The sequence below is a fragment of the Aquarana catesbeiana genome, linkage group LG03 (genome assembly GCF_042186555.1).
Source record: "Aquarana catesbeiana isolate 2022-GZ linkage group LG03, ASM4218655v1, whole genome shotgun sequence".
In the NCBI taxonomy this organism is placed as follows: Eukaryota; Metazoa; Chordata; class Amphibia; order Anura; family Ranidae; genus Aquarana; species Aquarana catesbeiana.
This window is the reverse complement of record NC_133326.1, coordinates 639,178,029-639,198,043: the sequence shown is the minus strand read 5'-3', so window position 1 is coordinate 639,198,043 and position 20,015 is coordinate 639,178,029.

The following is a 20,015-nucleotide window of genomic DNA, read 5'->3' as shown; positions in this document are numbered from 1 at the left end:
GTATACCTACGGCGATTCGCGCAGCCTTGCCAACCTACCGCAGTATAATGATGGCGGCAAGTGGTTAAATAAGTCTTTGCACACCTACGAGGCCACTTGGTAATATATACAACAATGGATATTTTTAAGATTGGATTATTTTACGTGTGCAGAGGCTGCAGAGAGTATTTTTTTTTTTTAAAGGTGAACTATCCCTTTAAATGCATCCATTGCACTCAGTTTTTCTAGTCTTTATAGGAGGATAGAAGAGACAGTTAACTATTATTGCCTGTCAGGAAAATCATTCAAAGACTATAATCCCCTACAAATTATTTATAAAGTATAGATACTGGAAAAATTGAGTTGGTCATAAGGTGCGAGTGACTATCCGGATTGCTCATCTAGGACTGATGACTTGTTATTTTAAATAGATCCCCAACAGCTAGCGCCATTCACACCAGAATTGAGATATATATAATACAAGGATGAAGGTATGGGGATGGAAAATTCCCAAGGACAACTGCTGGGATGTCATCTATAAGAACAGAGACACTTGGGAAATAATCTAAAATAACTATCTGTACTGAACATTTCATTGTCAAGTTGCTTTGGAACTGCTCCTGTCCCAAGGGAAGGCTCTAGTCTTAGGAAAATAGCACTAGCTAGACTATGTGTCATCAATAAAAAAAAATCCTGTTTTTTTCATTGCCAAAGCTCTTGGCAATGAACATTCCACTTTCCTTTGTATCAATTCTGCAGCTAACAAGCTATAAACTACGCTGCTTGTCTTAAAAGGATACCTGGCATTAGAGCAATAAGTAGACTTCTTTTGAAAACCTTGTTACCTGTCTCTCATGCTAATTCACTGGCTTGGAGCCAGACTTCAGATCAAACATTCTGACCTCAGTTGCAACAGACAGGGATGAGTGAAATATAGGGTTTTTTTTTGTCTCTGAAATTTTGATAAAATGCATGGGAGTCAATGGGGAAATTAAGGTGGTTTTAGAGGTTTTTAAAGTTGCAATGGACTTTAAATAGCTCCTGAGGGTTACGGAAACTCCTTTAAACTCCCGTAGATTTGTTCTTGTGCCAGAAATCAGTCCCTTGTTAGCCTCAAAATGTTATGTTTAAAAAAAAAAAAAAAAGGAAAATAAAATGTTTACGGCATTACACGAATATTGATCCAATAACTACAGAAAAAAGGGGAAAAAACAAAGAACATTAAATTAAATAAATAAAATGACCATAAATACAGAAAAAAACACACCCTCCATATTAAAAAAAAAAAAAATTTTCTCCCAAGCAAATTTCACTTAACAAGATCGTGGGGCTGTATATAAAGACAACCTTGCTCTGAATCCTCTGCCTCGGGTGCTCGCTCCTAACGACCATCTTCTGTCGAACTGGCAAGCTGGAAAACCAGCATTCTTCGATCAGAGTTCGCAGCCTATGGATGCGATCGCTGATCTGTGTATTCTGCCAGTAAGGGAATTCCCCTGCCAGAATACAATAGCGCAGCGGGAGAAATCCCTGCATCAACATTACCTGTGTTGATGCAGGAATCTGTCAGTAGTTTTTTATTCAACCTGCTGGTTGAATGAAAAAAAAAACTGCCTGTGTGTACCCAACTTGAGACAAAGTAGCTTAATCTAGCTCTAAGTACAGGAGCCAAAGATGAGTATGGCCAGTGGGCAATGTTAGCGTTGATAACCTACAAGTCTCCTTGTACGGTGGTTTTGTATATATATTCCTTTATTTGTTCAGGAATTAGCATTACATTTTTAAAAATATTTTTTAATTTTTTTTAGCCATGTAAATATTACATGCCACATATTATAATTTTGTATTCTCATATCCATCCAGAAGGTGGGGACGTTAGACTCCTTATCACATTTTCCAGCTTTTCCTTACCTCTTGTTTATACTGTAGATTGATAGCTCCAGTTGACATTTACCGTGTGAATGAGTCAGTGCAGTGACTTCTCTCTCTTTTTTCCATATACTTCGAACAGCACTATCTGAGGTCTGAACCAGAATCAACAAGCCTGAATTAAAGTGGTTGTAAACTCTCCCAGATAACTTTTCCCCATTTAAATCAGTAATAAGCAATGTACAAATTGCTGTGTAGGAATCTATTCTAACCTGCTCCGTTTGCTTGTAATCTGCCTTTTTCATTTTCATGACGTCACGGCGCATGCACATTTTTCGCCCGGTTCACGACACACTCATTGTGCTGTCAGTCCATTCATTTATATGCATCTCCTCTCTGCGGCATGACTCAGAGATCCCACGAGATTACAATGCTATTCACAAGTTCCTGAAATGCCCCATGTGATTTGCAAAGTCACAGGGGGTGTAAACATCAGCACTTTGCATGGCACACAGGAGCAAGATCAGCTTTATCTATAGATTGTGTCAAAAACATATTAAACAATCAATAAATATGTATTGCAAAGCTTGCTCACCTCTCTATGATTCAATATGTGGGAAATTATTGTTATACTAATCGGGAATGAAAACGAGGCTTGGCTACAACTTTACTGAGCATGTGTGAGGTTACAGCAGGTGTTCTATCAGAAAGCCGCTACTCATCAGAAAGTGCAACTGAAGCGACGTTCCGTTGTGGCCATCTTGGTACACCCGTACTCGCCTGCAGTAAGCCTATAGTCAGAAGGCGGCAAGCAGACATATTTTTACACTCATCGGAGTCTTGCATTTCACACATATTTTAACCAGTAAACTGAGCATATATCGTGAAATACAGGATTTTGAAATTCGTGACATTGTTTTGATGTTGAATTTTAAAATCAGCCGCAAGCGTGCTGATCTCACAGGTTTGCTAATCTGACAGAACACTGCTGCTTTTAAGATTCAACATCAAAACAGTGAGACGGATTTCAAAATACTGGATTTCACGATATAAGCTCAGTTTACTGGTAAAAATGCAGGACATCAGTGGGTGTAAAAAGATGTCCGCTTCACAACTTCAGACTGTAGGCTTACTGCGGACGAGTGCGGGTGTACCAAGATGGCTGTGATGAAACGTCACTTCGGTTGCACTTTCTGATGGGTAGCAGCATTGTGATTGAACACAGGGACAAACAGAAAAACAGAAAGGGCGGAAGTAAACTGCTCTTCAGACTCAGAAGACAGTAGCTAAGATGGCACCGGCTGCAACCAGGAAGTAGGAATTACAAATCAACTGGAAATAAACTGGAAAAAAAAAGTAAGAAACATCCTTAGGGGGGAAAGAATAATGCAGAATGTTATGTAAAGCTTTATCAGACTGGATTTATTTAGAAGGAGCATTTGAGGGGCTGAGTTTACTTCCCCTTTAAGACAATTACTCCTGTGCATAAACCCACAGATTTTTGGAAAGCCGTAAAGTTAGCCAAAGACAGGTCGTTTAGCGGGATGAACAAAAAATAAAAATAAATCCAAAAGATTCCTCCACCCACACAAGTGAGGTGGATGGAAGAATCCCCCTCGGGACATTATATTCTCACAGTGGGCCTTGCCTCTGTTAGAATACACTGAATATCTTTGAATAGACTTCTGACGAGTAGGAACGGCCACCCACTGATCGAAATTTGGCTAGTCCTTGCTGAACCAGCTGAATTTTAATCCATCTGCAGCCAGCTTAAAGCATAGCTCCCAACTGTCCTTGATTTGGAACAAAGTCCCTCTGTCCCTCATTCCTCCTCATTTGTCCCTCATTTTGGTCTGACCTGTATAGTTGTATATAAAATTGTAAATTTAAAAAGCCAGTATAAAGGACTAGTAGTGGTAAAAAAAGCACTTGTGGGTTTATCTAATCATGTTTTTTGTATAATTCCCCTTTAAGGGGAAGCAGCGGGGGGGGGGGGGGGGGGGGTGTCCTACTATGCATACATTATTTTGCTAATAGGTGCCCCTCATTCCCACCTCAAAAAATTGGGAGGTATGGCTTAAAGCTTACAACCTAAATTAAATGTTTATTTGTAAAGCAAATAATATACTGTACTGTATATAAATATATGTTTTTCAAGTGTAATACTAATAAACTCAAATAAATATTTAAATATATTGGAACCAAAATGGCTACTGGACAAACTCCGACCACCCTAATTATTCCCGACCCTATCGCATTCTCTAGCCTTGTGGGAAACACTATGTAAAACAGTCTCATTTCTTATCATATTCCTTTAACTTCAGTGTTTGGGAATCCTATTTTTTTCCCCAGGTTTGTCCTTGACATCCTTTAAATGGTGGCAGGATAAGGGACTTTACTGCATAGTCCAATAATTCACTTCTCAGGGCCTATTGTCACTTGCATACTGTCAGGAAAAATACTTTATGCCACCCTCTGAAACATTCAGGTGCAGTAAAATACATCACTTTCTGTGCTCTTTCATCTCAGGCAAAAAAGAGACAATCAACTCAACACCATAAGTAGTGCGTGCAGACTAAAGTTCAGAGTAGGGTATATCAATCATCCATGAGGTGTTAATGGGGCCCCTGAAAAAACCGTCTTGCATTGCAACATGGGAATCTGAGGTTGGTTTGAGGAGTTCTGTGGAGGCCTGTTTCACTCGATGCTTGAGAGTCCATAGAGAGATTATGAATATTTCTGTTATTGAAGCTAATTTTAAAGTTAGTTTAAGATAGTATCTAGTCTCCCACTAGATTAGCAAAAATGCATCCAGGTAACTCTTCTCTTTGGTTTAAGGGTTACGAACTTCAGGGAACCATGATTCAAATTTAGTGGGAACGTTCTAGGATCAGGAATTACTGGAATAGGATTTTGAACAAGAAATTAGGGGAATACAAGTTCCCAGTCACTTGAGCTGATCCAAGGTATTCCTAAACGCTCTCAAGCTTTGATATTCTTTATATTCCTAGAAACCAAAATACAATCACAAGAGCATTGGAAATCTCAGTCTATTTCCATGGTGTCTACCATAGCGAACATCTCATGGAATATGACACATGAAAAACGAGCCAGCATTATCAAAGACAAACAGAGGCATTTTAAGAGAATCTGGCATCCTCACATCAAACATAATAATGATTCTTAAAGCGGCTCTTCACTGCATCTGAGCACCACAAACGAAAAACACTATTCAATTCATTTTTAATATTTAAAGCAAACTCCCCCATCCATCCATGTCTCCATGCTTTATTTTGTTGAGAAATCACTTTGAAAAACAACGGCTTAGCATTTCTGGCCATAGCCATCTTGAGTAAAGGCAGGTGATTCATGTAGTATTTACTTCCTGGAAACCATCTGCCCTTAGCTCAATCATGCATGCAGGAGAGTGAGCTAAGAAAACCATCCTCTTATCTTCCCCTTCTGAAGACTCCTGGAATGTATGCCATCATTTGCCCAGGCAAGAAACCAGGAAGTAACTGAAGACTTATAAAATAAAAATTTAAAACAAGTAAATGTAGCATCCTCCTAGGTAGGTGCTAGAAAAGAGTATAGTTTTGGGGTCTTTCTGCTTACCAGGAAGGCTGCCAGGTAAATTTGGATGCTCTCTGCCTACCAGGGAGCAGGGATCCATTGATAGGATCTGCTCCTGGTGCTCAGATGCTGCTCATGTTGTCTAAATGTTTCACACTGGTCCAATAGGATGGAGCATATTGGACAGTGGGGGGGGGGGGGACCTGATAAGTGAGAGCATAGAAATAGTTACAGCCCTGGCCACTGACAGAGGAAAGTTCCTCAATGCATGCTGGGTGACCATATATATGCAAAAGGGCACATGTGCTTGGGGTCTTCAGCTGGAGAGCGGGGTCCTGGAGGGAGGGGGCGGCTGCCACTTCTCTGCACAGGCTGTCATGCAGCCTCAGGTGGTTGACCTGAGGACCTGAATCTGAGTAAAGCTGCAACCCAGATGTCCTGCAAAGCTGACTGGAAGGGAGACACGCCAGGAAGGATCTATTCCTGCCTACTGTAAGTACAGATCTGTGTCATGGGGCCTGTCCTGTGAGGGCCATCCCTTCAGCTAGTAGAGTCAGTGGACGGGTATCAGCCAAAGGGGATGCTAATGAGTGTCCTGAAGATAAAACAGTGTCATCAAGTCTGCTGCCAGAGCAAGCAAAGGACTTATATCTCCCATATGAGTGCAGTATAGAATAGCAGGGAGTCTTCTACCACATTCAACCTGGTGAGGCAGAGTGAGAGTTGTCCTCATCTGTAATTAGTTCCAGTTGGAGTATCCCACTATTCCCTTTTCCCATCCAAGTTCCAACAATAAATACAAAAAAAAACAAACACTCTGGATTGATTATTGGATAAGGAGTGGATGAGAGTATGGTTGGTTTTATGAAAACACCCAGTAACTGACAGCAAAATAATCAGGGGGAGTCCAGGGTAGTCTACACACAGCAATACCTACGGAGGCAGTGCTACATAGATATGAGATACTTACTTATCTATTTACTGAGGCTAGCAACATGAGGATTAAAAAAAAAATGTTGTTGATTGGGAGAGTGAAGTTTCACTATAAAGCTCTAAATCTAGGTTCACATCTATGAGGCTACACTTGATGCGTTTTTCAGGCATGTTTTTCAGTGCATTTTCCCTTTTTAAACCATCCTTTTTTCTATGCGTTTTTGCATGCACACTGTATAAAGCTGGTTGCTAAGGAGAGGACCAGGAAGCCACCGTGTCCTTAGCAACCGATGAGTCATCAGCTGTCAGGTTCCATGCTGAAAGCTGAATGTAAAAAAAAAATTAAAAGTTTGGCGGCAAAAAAATTCACAAAAAAAAGCAGCGTGGGGTTCCCCCCACAGATCCATACCAGGCCCTTCAGGTCTAGTATGGATTTGGAGGGGATCCCCATGCCAATTTTTTTTTTTAAATGGCATGGGGTCCCCCCCAAAATCCATACCAGACCCTTATCTGAGCATGCCGTCTGGCAGGTCAGGAAAGGGAGGAAACGAGCAAGCATCCCCCACCCTCCTGAACCATACCAGGCCACATGCCCTCAACATGGGGGTGGGTGCTTTGGGATGGGGGGGCTCTGCGCCCCCCACCCCAAAGCACCTTGCCCTCATGTTGATGAGGACAAGAGCCTCTTCCCGACTACCCTAGTGGTTGTCGGGATCTGCAGGCGGGGGGGCTTATTGGAATATGGAAGCCCCCTCTTTAAGGAAGGGGCCCTCAGATCCCGCCCCCCCCATGTGAATGGATATCGGGTACATCATACCCCTACCCATTCACCAAAAAAGCTGTGAAATGTAATAAAAACACAAGAGACGGTTTTTGAAAATTCCTTTATTAATATTGTAGCTCTGTCTTCTCTAGCTGTCTCTTCCCACTGTATTCTCCTTCCCGCCGCCATCTCTTGCCGCTGCTGTCTTCTTCCTCACCGCCGGTTACCCGCTAAAAAAAGTTAAAAAGCCGCTTTTGTTCTGTTGATGTCTTCATCTGTTTTGTTGTCGCCCGCTCCCTGCCGACTCTTAGATAGCAATGGGGCGTGGCCATCCAATGACATCACCCAGAGAGCCTGCCCCTTGCCTCTTGTCACCCACCTCCCCTTATGTTGAGGGCATGCGGTCTGGTATGGTTCAAGAAGGGGGGGCTCTTGCTCATCCCCTACCTTTCCTGATCTGCCGGGTGGCATGCTCGGATAAGGGTCTGATATGGATTATGGGGGGACCCCACGCCATTGTTTTTTTTTTATGGCATGGGGGTCCCCTCTGAATCCATACCTGAAGGGCCTGGTATGGACCTGGGGGGGAACCCCATGCCGTTTTTTTGTGACTTTTTTTGCTGCCAAATTTTAATTTTTTTTTTCCGTTCAGCTTTCAGTGGGGAACCCCGCTGACAGCTGATGACTCATCGGTTTCTAAGGACACGGCGGCTGGCTTCCCGGCCCCCTGCTTAGCAGCCAACTATATACAGTGGTAAAATAAGAACCGCAAAACACATTAGAAATGCACCAAAAAACGCACCATAGGAAACCATGTTAAATGGACTGTAGTGCATTTCTGCAAACTGCAAAACGCACTAAGAAACGCATAGGTGTGAACGTAGGGTTAAGCCATGTATATGGATAACACACATATTTACTATTTAAGAACATTGTTCTCTAAGGCCTCTTTCACACGGACGGATAGAATTGAGCTTTTAGCTGCGTTTTCTACCGCAGCTAAATGCACACAATGCTTTCCTATGGCCCCATTCACACACTGCGTTTAGCTGCGTTTTGATTACCTACAGTTTTGTGCGGATAGAAAAAAATAGAATTGACTGTGTCCAGGAGCGATTTAGCGCAGCTATCTGCACATAACCGCAGGTAATCGCAGTGCACTGTGTCAGCTGCAGATAACAGCGCCGAGCTGGCTCGCTCATCGGGAAAGGAAAAATGTTTTTCCTTTCCCAGTGAGCGACAGTCATGGGGATCCGACTTGGATCCCCGCCAATACCAGGCACTGTGTTTGGTATGAAACTTGAGGGGGAACTCCACGCCAAATTTTAAATAAAAAACTGGCATGGGTTCCCCTCCAAGAGCATACCAGGCCCTTCGGTCTGGTATGGATTCCAAGGGGCACCTCCTATGCCGCAGGCGTGGGGGTCCCCCCCAAATCCATACCAGACCCTTATCTGAGCACGCAGTCTGGTCGGTCAGGAAAGGAGGTGGGGACGAGCGAACGCCCCCCCACTCCTGAACCGTACCAGGCCGCATGCCCTCAACAGGGTTGGTGCTTTGGGGCAAGGGGGCCCCCCACCCCAAAGCACCTTGTCCCCATGTTGATGAGGACAAGGGCATCTTCCCAACAACCCTGGCTGTTGGTTGTCGGGGTCTGCGGGCGGGGGGCTTATCGGAATCCGGGAGCCCCCTTTAACAAGGGGGCCCCCAGATCCCGGCCCCCCACCCAATGTGAATGAGTATGGGGTACATCGTACCCCTACCCATTAACCTGGGGAAAAAAAAGTATCAATAAAAAAACACACTACACAGGTTTTAAAAGTAATTTATTAGGCAGCTCCGGGGGTCTGCTTCCGACTGCCGGGCTCCTCCGCTATCTATTGCTCTTTTGCTAGCGGAGGAGCCCGGTCTTTTGAGACGTCTTCTTCCCTCTTCTCTTCCAGAGATGTTGACATGATGCTCCCTCCTGCAGGGCGCGCTCGCTCGTCCCCACCCCCTTTCCTGACCGACTGGGCTACGTGCTTGGATAAAGGTCTGGTATGGATTGGGGGGACCCCCACGCCGTTTTTTTGGTGTAGATGGTGCCCCTTGGAATCCATACCAGACCAAAGGGCCTGGTATGCTCTTGGAGGGGAACCCATGCCGGTATTTTATTTAAAATTTGGCGTGGAGATCCCCATCAAGATTCATACCAAACACAGTGCCTGGTATTGGCGGGGATCCAAGTCGGATCCCCGTTCAATATGAGTGGGTACCCTGTCAGGTTGCTATGGGAATGGCAAACTGCAGCTAAATGCAACCGCAGCTAATCGCACTGTACAAATGCGGCTGATCGCAGTGTCTTGAATTTCACAGAAAAAAAACATGCTTTTAACTGCGGCAGAATAGCCGTCCGTGTGAAAGGCGCCTATTAGTTTTACTTTAATCTTCCCCTAGACTTTCTGTTAATTTCCCCTATCTTTATTATTCTATACAGTTTAATCTCTTTCCTTAAAATGTCTTGAAACTCAGCTAAAAGTTATGTGTATGTTAAGGAAATGTACCATTATACAAATGTCACCAGTGAAAGTTATTAATTGTACTAAAACCTTATATATATACACACACACACACACACACACACACACACACATATATATATATATACATATATATATATATATATATATATATATATATATATATATATACATATATACATACATATATATACATATATATATATATATATATATATATATATATATATATATATATACATATATATATATATATATATATACATATATATATATATATACATATATATATATATATATATATATATATATATATATATATATACATATATATATATATATATATATATATATATATATATATATATATATATATATATATATATATATATATATATATATATATATATATATATATATATATATATATATATATATATATATATATATATATATATATATATATATGACTTTCTTTTTTGAAATGTAATAAAAAATGAAAAGTAAATATATTTTACCCAGTGCCATTAAAGTTTTCTTTTAGCAGCAGTATACAATTGAAGGAACAATAGAGAGATAGGGACTTCAAAGATGGATTCAGTGAGTTGAATTTCAAGCCTTTGGAAAAGTGCATTGTGAAGATGGGAAGAACTTTCTCTAACTTTTCTTGTCTAGTAAAATCCTACCCTTTGTGTATTCAATGTTTAATCCTCCTAAAGGGTATGAATTATCAATGGTTAGGACCTTAACGAGAACTTATTTGAAAGCGTCTCAGTGGACCTGTAGACATTGATCATGTGCGCTGACTTTGAAGATTAATGATTTTTTTTTTACATCATAAACCGTAAAGAGTGGAGCTTCCAGTGTGTTCCATCACGCATGGTTGTGTATACATATGTACAAGGTTGCTTTGTATGATCAGCAGTGGCCATTTAAGATAAAATGTCAGTCAATATATGAAACAGGTAAGTCTATACCCATGGGTCTCTGTTACAAGTCATTTATCTACAAAGCTGAAAGGAATCAAAAAGAGCAATGCAGGGTTTTTGCAATAATATATTCAATAAAAAGGAAAAGCAAAATAAAGGACAAAGTGCAATATAGTCAATGAAATCACTTGTACGGTGCTTGTCCAGAACAAACAAGAAGTTCTGAGTGCACACGGGGTGCTTAATTCAACTATAAATAATCTAAAATACAAGTTTCATGAAATACCAAAAATTGCTAAAATTATAAATGATTCATAGCAAACCAACATCCATCCATAGGCCCTTTCACACTGGGGCAGGGGCGGCGTCAGCGGTAAAGCGCCGCTATTGTTAGCGGCGCTTTACCGTCGGTAGATGGCCGATAGTGGGGAGGTTTTACCCCTCGCTAGTGGCCGAGAAAGAGTTAAAAACCACCGCAAAGCGCCTCTGCAGAGGCGCTTTGCCGACGGTATAGCTGTGCTGTCCCATTGATTTCAATGGGCAGGAGCGGGGAAGGAGCGGTGAATACACCGCTCCTTCCCCGCTCCAAAGATGCTGCTGGCAGGACTTTTTTTCCCATCCTGTCAGCGCACCGCTCCAGTGTGAAAGCCCTTGGGGCGCGATCCTGTGGGTGCCCGCCAAACCAGGCGTAGGCGCGCAGATGTGAGCATGCTCAGGAATGTTCGCCACATGCGCACACATTAGCCATTACATTGGCGCCAATGGGCCTGTATAAGGACAGCAGCTGCACTAGTGCAGTGCTGTCTGATCTGCAGCTTTGCCCTGTGTTGTGTTCCTGTGCCTGTACTTGATCTAGTTTTGACGCGGCTTCCTGACCACGCTGCTTATCTCCAGTCCTGACCTCGGCTTGCTTTGACCTTGTTTTATCTGTTATCTGCCGCATTTCCTGTTGCCAACCACTGCCAGAACACTGACCATTCTCTGCCTGCCTTTACATTATATCTGATCTTCCGTGTATGACCTGGCTTGTCTGACCCTGAACCAGTCTTCTGCCATCCAGCTTTGTGTAGCTCATGTGACGTTGTCCTGCAACCCCAGGATACCTGCATCCGCTGTTCCTGCTGCTGAGAGATCATGTCCGGTCCTGCAACTGGTCAGCTACTCACCTCTGCTGCCAAGAATATTGCAGGCACTCTTACCTCGCCGCGCTCTATGGGCCACTGTCGCAACTCCAGTGGTCCTTGAGTGGAGAGGGCTGTACGAGAGATCTCCTTCTACACGTCAGGTTCTACTAGGAGGTATGTGACAATAACTTACCCTATAGTTTATGTAATAGGATACGAAGGAACTATACTAAAACATAGACATGTGCAATTCGTTTAGTTGCAAATTAGATTTTTAATGAATTCTGACAAATTAGTTAATTCCGAAATTACTGAATTTCTGAATTTTTCAATTTCTGAAATTTCCAAAATTCCAAATTTCCGAAATTACGAATTTACGAAGTTACGAATTTACGAAGTTACGAAGTTACGAATTTACGAATTTACGAAATTACAAATTTCAGAATTTCGAATTTCAGAATTTACAAATTTACCAGTTTCCGAAATTAGGAATTTCCGAATTTCTGGAAATTCAAAATTTCGGAAACTGGAACATTTCATAAATTCGAATATTTGAAATTTCATAAATTCGAATATTCGAAATTTCATAAATTCAAATATTCAAAATTTCATAAATTTAAAAATTCTAAAATTTGGAAATTTGAAAATCCAAGAATAAGAATGAAAATCTGAAAATTCAATAGAATGAAAATCTGAAAATTAGAAAACCCGAAAATCTGAAATAATAGCGAACTAATAATAAATATTAAACTATAGGTATTGGAATTTCCTTTCAAATTTGACTGTTAGTGAACGTAACAAGTGCGAATTTATCCGAAGTCACAAATTACCTGAAATAATGAATGGCACATCTAAACAAATGGAACGTAACGTTCTAACAATAAATAACAATAATAATAATAAAACCTTTTTATTATTATTATTTATTATTAATTTGTTCCATTTGTTTAGATGCGGCATTCGTTTTTTCAGATAATTGGTAACTTTGGATAAATTCGTATTCGTTACGTTAAATTTGAAAGGAAATTCCAATACCTATAATTTAATAGTTAGTTATTATTTCGAATTTTACTGATTTTCTTTCTTTTTTTTCCGATTTTTAAAATTTTCACATTTTTGAATTTCCGAATTTCCGCATTCCAAAAATCCGAAAATTCGGAAATTCAAATTCAAAAATTCGGAAATTCAAAAATTCGGAAATTCAAAAATCCGAAATTCGGAAATTCGAAAATTCAAGATTCTGAAATTTGGAAATTCGAAATTCGGAAATCCAAAAATTCGAAAATCTGAAATTCCCGAAATTTCCGCATTTTCCGAATTTTCCACTTTCTGAATTTCCGAAAAAAAGTAAAAAAATGAATGAAACGAAAACAAAAACGAACACATTTTTTGTCAGTGCACATGTCTACTAAAACAGCTGATTATTGAGAACAAGGCCAACTATTGACTAAGAAGTTCCTAGAAAAGGGGTATCAGAAAGATCTCATTCTGGAAGCTATGAACAAATATGAAAGCATCCCACAGAGATAAATGGAAAAGGAGTCTGCTGCTGAGAGGTTTTCCATTAAATTTGTCATCCACTATAATAATCAACACTGGGCGACCAAACACATTATGGGGAAGTATTGGCCAGTACTGTTAAAAGAAGAGGATCGGGGTTAGTCTGTGGAAAACCATTGCGCAGAGCAATTACATGTTTGTTATTTTTTTTAAAATGGGCTTACAATCACTTTAACCATTTGCCGACTGCCGCACGCCGATTTACATTGGCAGAATGGCACAGGCAGGCAAAAGGGTGTACCCGTACCTTCCTTTGAAACTCCTCCCTAGCAGGCGCACCGCGGGAGCGTGCCCGTGGGTCCTGCAGACTCGATGTTCTCCAGCAACCCACGATTGTGGTGAGGAGAGGCAGAATGGAGAGATGCCTATCTAAAAGGCATTTCCCTGTTCTGCCTAGCAACATGACAAGAATCTACTGAACCCTGTCATCAGGAGCAGTGATCTCTGTCATGTTCTAGTGAGCCCATCCCCCCCACAGTTAGAACACATCCAGGGAAACATCCAGATATACGTCGACACAATGGCAGTGGTGGGCAAATGGGCGTACCTGTACGTCCCCTTTAATTGGCGGGACAGTGTGCCTGCGGGTCCCACGGACTCAATGTCCGCCGGTGTCCCGTGTTCGTGTCACAGAGCCACAGAACGGGGAGATGCCTATGTAAACAAGGCATTTCCCCGTTCTGCCTTGTGACGTGACAGAGATTCACTGCTCCCTGTGATCGGGAGCAGTGATCGCTGCCATGTCAGTGGTAGCCCATCCCCCCCACAGTTAGAGCACCTCCCTAGGACACACTTAACCCCTTGATCGCCCCCTAGTGTTTAACCCCTTCCCTGCCAATGTCATTTATAAAGTAATCAGTGGCTATTTTTAGCTCTGATCACTGTATAAATGTCAATGGTCCCAAAATAGTGTCAAAAGTGTCAGATCTGTCCTCCGCAATGTCGCAGTCATTATAAAAAAAATTGCAGATCGACGCCTTTACTAGTAAAAAAAAAATAAAAAAATAAAAATGCCATAATTCTATCCCCTACTTTGTAGACGCGCAAACCAATCAATATACGCTTATTGTTATTTTTTTTACCAAAAATATGTAGAAGAATACATATCGGCCTAAGCTGTGGAAGAAATTTGTTTTTTTTATATATTTTTTGGGGATATTTATTATAGCAAAAAGTAAAAAATATTGCTTTTTTTACTAAATTGTCGCTCTTTTTTTGTTTATAGCGCTAAAATTAAAAAACGCAGAGGTGATCAAATACCACCAAAAGAAAGCTCTATTTGTGGGAAAAAAAAGACGTCAATTTGTTTGGGTACAACGTCGCACGACTGCGTAATTGTCAGCTAAAGTGACGCAGTGCCGAATCACAAAAAAATGCTCTGGTCAGGAAGGGGGTAAATCCTTCCTGGGCTGAAGTGGTTAAAGTGATTGTAAACCCTTAAATATAAAGAGCAAAGTGACTGGCCTCAGGTGATACACAGAGATGAAGCAAATCCTCCTACATACGTTGTACCTCTTTATCTGCAGTCTCCGCTTCTCTACAACCATTCAAAGTTCAGAATTGATACAGCTTGTCTGAGCTTTCAGAAAGCAGGGGGTGGGAAGCTGAAGTTGCAGAGCTCAGTGAGAGGGAATGGACAGTGAAGTGGAGGGAAGGGGCACACCCCACCTTCACACAGCACACAGGAACAGAACTGAGGCTGTCAATCACAGGCTGCATGTTGGAGCCTGTCACCTTTTTAATTCTTGGTGTCAGGAAAACTTGTCAGAAGTGACTCATGCAGATTGCAATGGAGGAGGTGTTAGAGAGCAATCACACTTATGCCCTGTACACACGGTCGGATTTTCCGACGGAAAATGTTCGATGGGAGCTTGTTGTCGGAAATTCCGAACGTGTGTAGGCTCCATCGGACATTTTCCATCGGAACTTCTGTCACACAAAATTTGAGAGCTGATTCTTAAATTTTCCAACAATAAAATCCGTTGTCGTAAATTCTGATCGTGTGTACACAATTCCAATGCACAAAGTTCCACACATGCTCGGAATCAAGCAGAAGAGCCGCACTGGCTATTGAACTTCCTTTTGCTCGGCTCGTCGTACGTGTTGTACGTCACCGCGTTCTTGACGTTCAGAATTTCTGACAAAATTTGTGTGACCGTGTGTATGCAAGACAAGTTTGAGCCAACATCCGTCGGAAAAAATCCATTGATGTCGGAATGTCCGATCAACCCACTATGGCACCAATCATTGAAAATTGATCACACCTGATGTATTGAGGGCCTATCTAATTTCTTGAGGCCCTAACAAGCCAGGAAAGTACAAATAACCCCCAAATGACCCCTTTTTGGAAAGTAGATAATCCAAGGTATTTAGTAAGAGGCATGGTGAGTTTTTTGAAGTTGTAATTTCTTCCCACAATGTTTTGGAAAAGGAAGAAATTAAACGAAATTAGGTTTTTTTTTTTTTCACAAAAATGTCATATTAACAAGTAAAGTGAGACCACATGTGAGACTTTTTCACAGCCAAGATATAGAGGAGTGCCATAACAATAATATACAGTCCTTTGCAAAAGTATTCACCCCTCCTTGGCTTTTTACCTATTTTGTTACATTACAGCCTTTAGTTCAATGTTTATTTAATCTGAATTATATGTGATGGATCAGAACACAATAGTCTAAGTTGGTGAAGTAAAATTAGAAAAATATATACATAAAACTATTTTTCAGAAATAAAAAACTGATAATTGGCATGTCCGTATGTATTCACCCCCTTTGTTATGAAGCCCATAAAAAGCTCTGGTGCAACCAATTACCTTCAGAAGTCACATAATTAGTGAAATGATGTCCACCTGTGTGCAATCTAAGTGTCACATGATCTGTCATTACATATACACACCTTTTTGAAAGGCCCCAGAGGCTGCAACACCTAAGCAAGAGGCACCACTAACCAAACACTGCCATGAAGACCAAGGAACTCTCCAAACAAGTAAGGGACAATGTTGTTGAGAAGTACAAGTCAGGGTTAGGTTATAAAAAAAATCCAAATCTTTGATGATCCCTAGGAGCACCATCAAATCTATCATAACCAAATAGAAAGAACATGGTACAACAGCAAACCTGCCAGGAGACGGCCGCACACCAAAACTCACGGACCGGGCAAGGAGGGCATTAATCAGAGAGGCAGCACAGAGACCTAAGGTAACCCTGGAGGAGCTGCAGAGTTCCACAGCAGAGACTGGAGTATCGGTATGTAGGACGACAATAAGCTGTACTCTCCACAGAGTTGGGCTTTATGGCAGAGTGGCCAGAAGAAAGCCATTACTTTCAGCAAAAAACAAAATGGCACATTTTGAGTTTGCGAAAAGGCATGTGGGAGACTCCGAAAATGTATGGAGGAAGGTGCTCTGGTTTGATGTGACTAAAATTGAACTTTTTGGCCATCAAAGAAAATGCTATGTCTAGTGTAAACCCAACACATCACATCACCCAAAGAACACCATCAGTGAAACGTGGTGGTAGCAGCATCATGCTGTGGGGATGTTTTTCAGCAGTCAGGACTGGGAAACTGGTCAGAGTTGAGGGAAAGATGGATGGTGCTAAATACAGGGATGTTCTTGAGCAAAACCTGCACCACTCTGTGTGTGATTTGAGGCTAGGATGGAGGTTCACCTTCCAGCAGGACAATGACCCCAAACACACTGCTAAAGCAACACTTGAGTGGTTTAAGGGGAAACATGTAATGGTGTTGGAATGGCCTAGTCAAAGCCCAGACCTCAATCCAATAGGAAATCTGTGGTCAGTCTTAAAGATTGCTGTTCACAAGCGCAAACCATCCAACTTGAAGGAGCTGGAGCAGTTTTGCAAGGAGGAATGGGCAAAAATCCCAGTGGTAAGATGTGGCAAGCTCATAGAGACTTATCCAAAGCGACTTGGACCTGTGATAGCCACAAAAGGTGGCTCTACATAGTATTGACTTTAGGGGGGTGAATAGTTATGCACATTGACTTTTTCTGTTATTTTGTCCTATTTGTTGTTTGCTTCACAATAAAAAAAAAAAAATCTTCAAAGTTGTGGGCATGTTCTGTAAATTAAATGATGCAAATCCTCAAACAATCTATGTTAATTCTAGGTTGTGAGACAACAAAACACGAAAAATGGCAAGGGGGGGGGGGATGTAAGGCACTGTATTTACTTATGGTACCTTCGTCCCGACAATGTAAAGTACAGATTGCAGAGAGGAGGCTAGTATTGACTTTGATGGTACCATTTATCAACTGACGATAGACAGTCATGAATAAAATATTTGAAAAATGTTATTACAAAAACACATATATATATATATATATATATATATATATATATATACAGTATCTCACACAAAAGTTTGTACACCCCTCACATTTTTGTAACTATTTTATTTTATCTTTTCATGTGACAACACTGAAGAAATGACACTTTGCTACAATGTAAAGTAGTGAGTGTACAGCTTGTATAACAGTGTAAATGTGTTGTCCCCTCAAAATAACTCAACACACAGCCAATAATGTCTAAAATGCTGGCAACAAAAGTGAGTACACCCCTAAGTGAAAATGTCCAAATTGGGCCCAATTAGCCATTTTTTTCCCTGGTGTCATGTGACTCGTTAGTATTACAAGGTCTCAGGTATGAATGGGGAGCAGGTGTGTTTAATGTGGTGTCATCACTCTCACTCTCTCATACCGATCACTGGAAGTTCAACATGGCAACTTATGACAACAGAACTCTCTGAGAATCTGAAATATAAGAATTGTTGCTCTACATAAAGATGGCCTAGGCTATAAGAAGTTTGCCAAGACCCTGGAACTGAGCTGCAGCATGGTGGCCAAGGCCATACAGCAGGTTTATCAGGACAGGTTCCACTCAAAACAGGTCTCGCCATGGTCAGCCAAAGAGGTTGAGTGCATGTGCTTAGCGTCATATCCAGAGGTTGACTTTGGGAAATAGATGTATGAGTGCTACCAGAATTGCTGCAGAGGTTGAAAGGGTGTGGGGTCAGCCTGTCAGTGCTCAGACCATACGCCGCACGCTGCATCAAATTGGTCTGCATAGCTGTTTTTCCAGAAGGAAGCCTCTTCTAAAGCTCATGCACAAGAAAGCCCGCAAACAGTTTGCTGAAGACAAGCAGACTAAGGACATGGATTACTGGAACCATGTCCTGTGGTCTGATAAGACCAAGATAAATGTATTTGGTTCAGATGGTGTCAAGCGTGTGTCGCAGCAACCAGGTGAGGAGTACAAAGACAAGTGTGTCTTGCCTACAGTCAAGCATCTTGGTGGGAGTGTCATGGTCTGGGGCTGCATGAGTATTGCCGGCACTGGGGAGCTTCAGTTCATTGAGGGAACCATGAATGCCAACATGTACTGTGACAAACTGAAGCAGAGCATAACCCCCTCCCTTCGGAGACTGGGCCGCAGGGCAGTATTCCAACATGATAATGAACCAAAAGACACCTCCAAGACAGCCACTCCCTTGCTATAGAAGCTGAGGGTAAAGGTGATGTACTGGCCAAGCATGTCTCCAGACCTAAACCCTATTGAGCATCTGTGGGGCATCCTCAAACAGAAGGTGGAGGAGCGCAAGGTCTCTAACATCCACCAGCTCCATGATGTCATCATGGAGGAGTGGAAGAGGACTTCAGTGGCAACCTGTAAAGCTCTGGTGAACTCCATGCCCAAGAGGGTTAAGGCAGTGCATAATGGTGGCAACACAAAATATTGACACTTTGGGCCCAATTTGGACATTTTCACTTAGGGGTGTACTCACTTTTGTTGCCAATGGTTTAGACATTACAACTGATATACAAGCTGTACACTCACTACTTTACATTGTAGCAAAGTGTAATTACTTCAGTGTTGTCACATGAAAAGATGTAATAAAATATTTACAAAAATGTGAGAGGTGTACTCACTTTTGTGAGATACTGTATATCACATTTAACATTTGCATATTAAAACCAATAGTGATAATCAGACACAAACATTCGGTTCTGTAGTTGCACCACAATGTGACAACTGGAACAAAGATACCATCTGTATAATGGTTGCTCTACATGTTTCGTGGATCACATTAACCGCTTTTTCAGGAGCTTTATTATACAATTAGATGGTGATTAAAAGATGATTATCACAGAACTATGAAATAAAGAGAATATATATTAGTCACATAAGACAAGAAAACAAGATTTTTAAAGTTGCATTTTTATACTAATGTAGAAAAAACATCTGCTGTGATTACCCCCCAAAACAGCTGTCTTACCAGGAACGTCGGGTTGCCAGGAGCCCATAGGAGGATGACCCACCCCTGAGGGTATGGGAGCCCCTTGGGAGGTACAGGACACAAAGGTGATGGTCTATTTAGAAGATAAAACAAATTCATCACCATTCAAATCATATTGGTAAATGTAGGGAGGAGTAGGAAGGGTTAATGACCATACCAGAGGGTCTTGACCATAAAATCTCCAAAGTTGCTGAGGAGGTCCCTATAGGATGGTGTTTATCTATAGAGTAGAAATAGATACATTTCCATATTAAATGCTGCATGGTTGTATTTATACAGGGGAATATGCAAAAACATACATATATGTGTATATTCAAAAAAGTATATGTGCTATACCTCAGGATATATATTAGCCACAGGTGTGTCTGGATTGGAGATGGGAATTATAGCTAGATTCACAGTGATGCTATTCAAATAAATCTGAAGTCAATACCTATAAACAGAGTGGTAT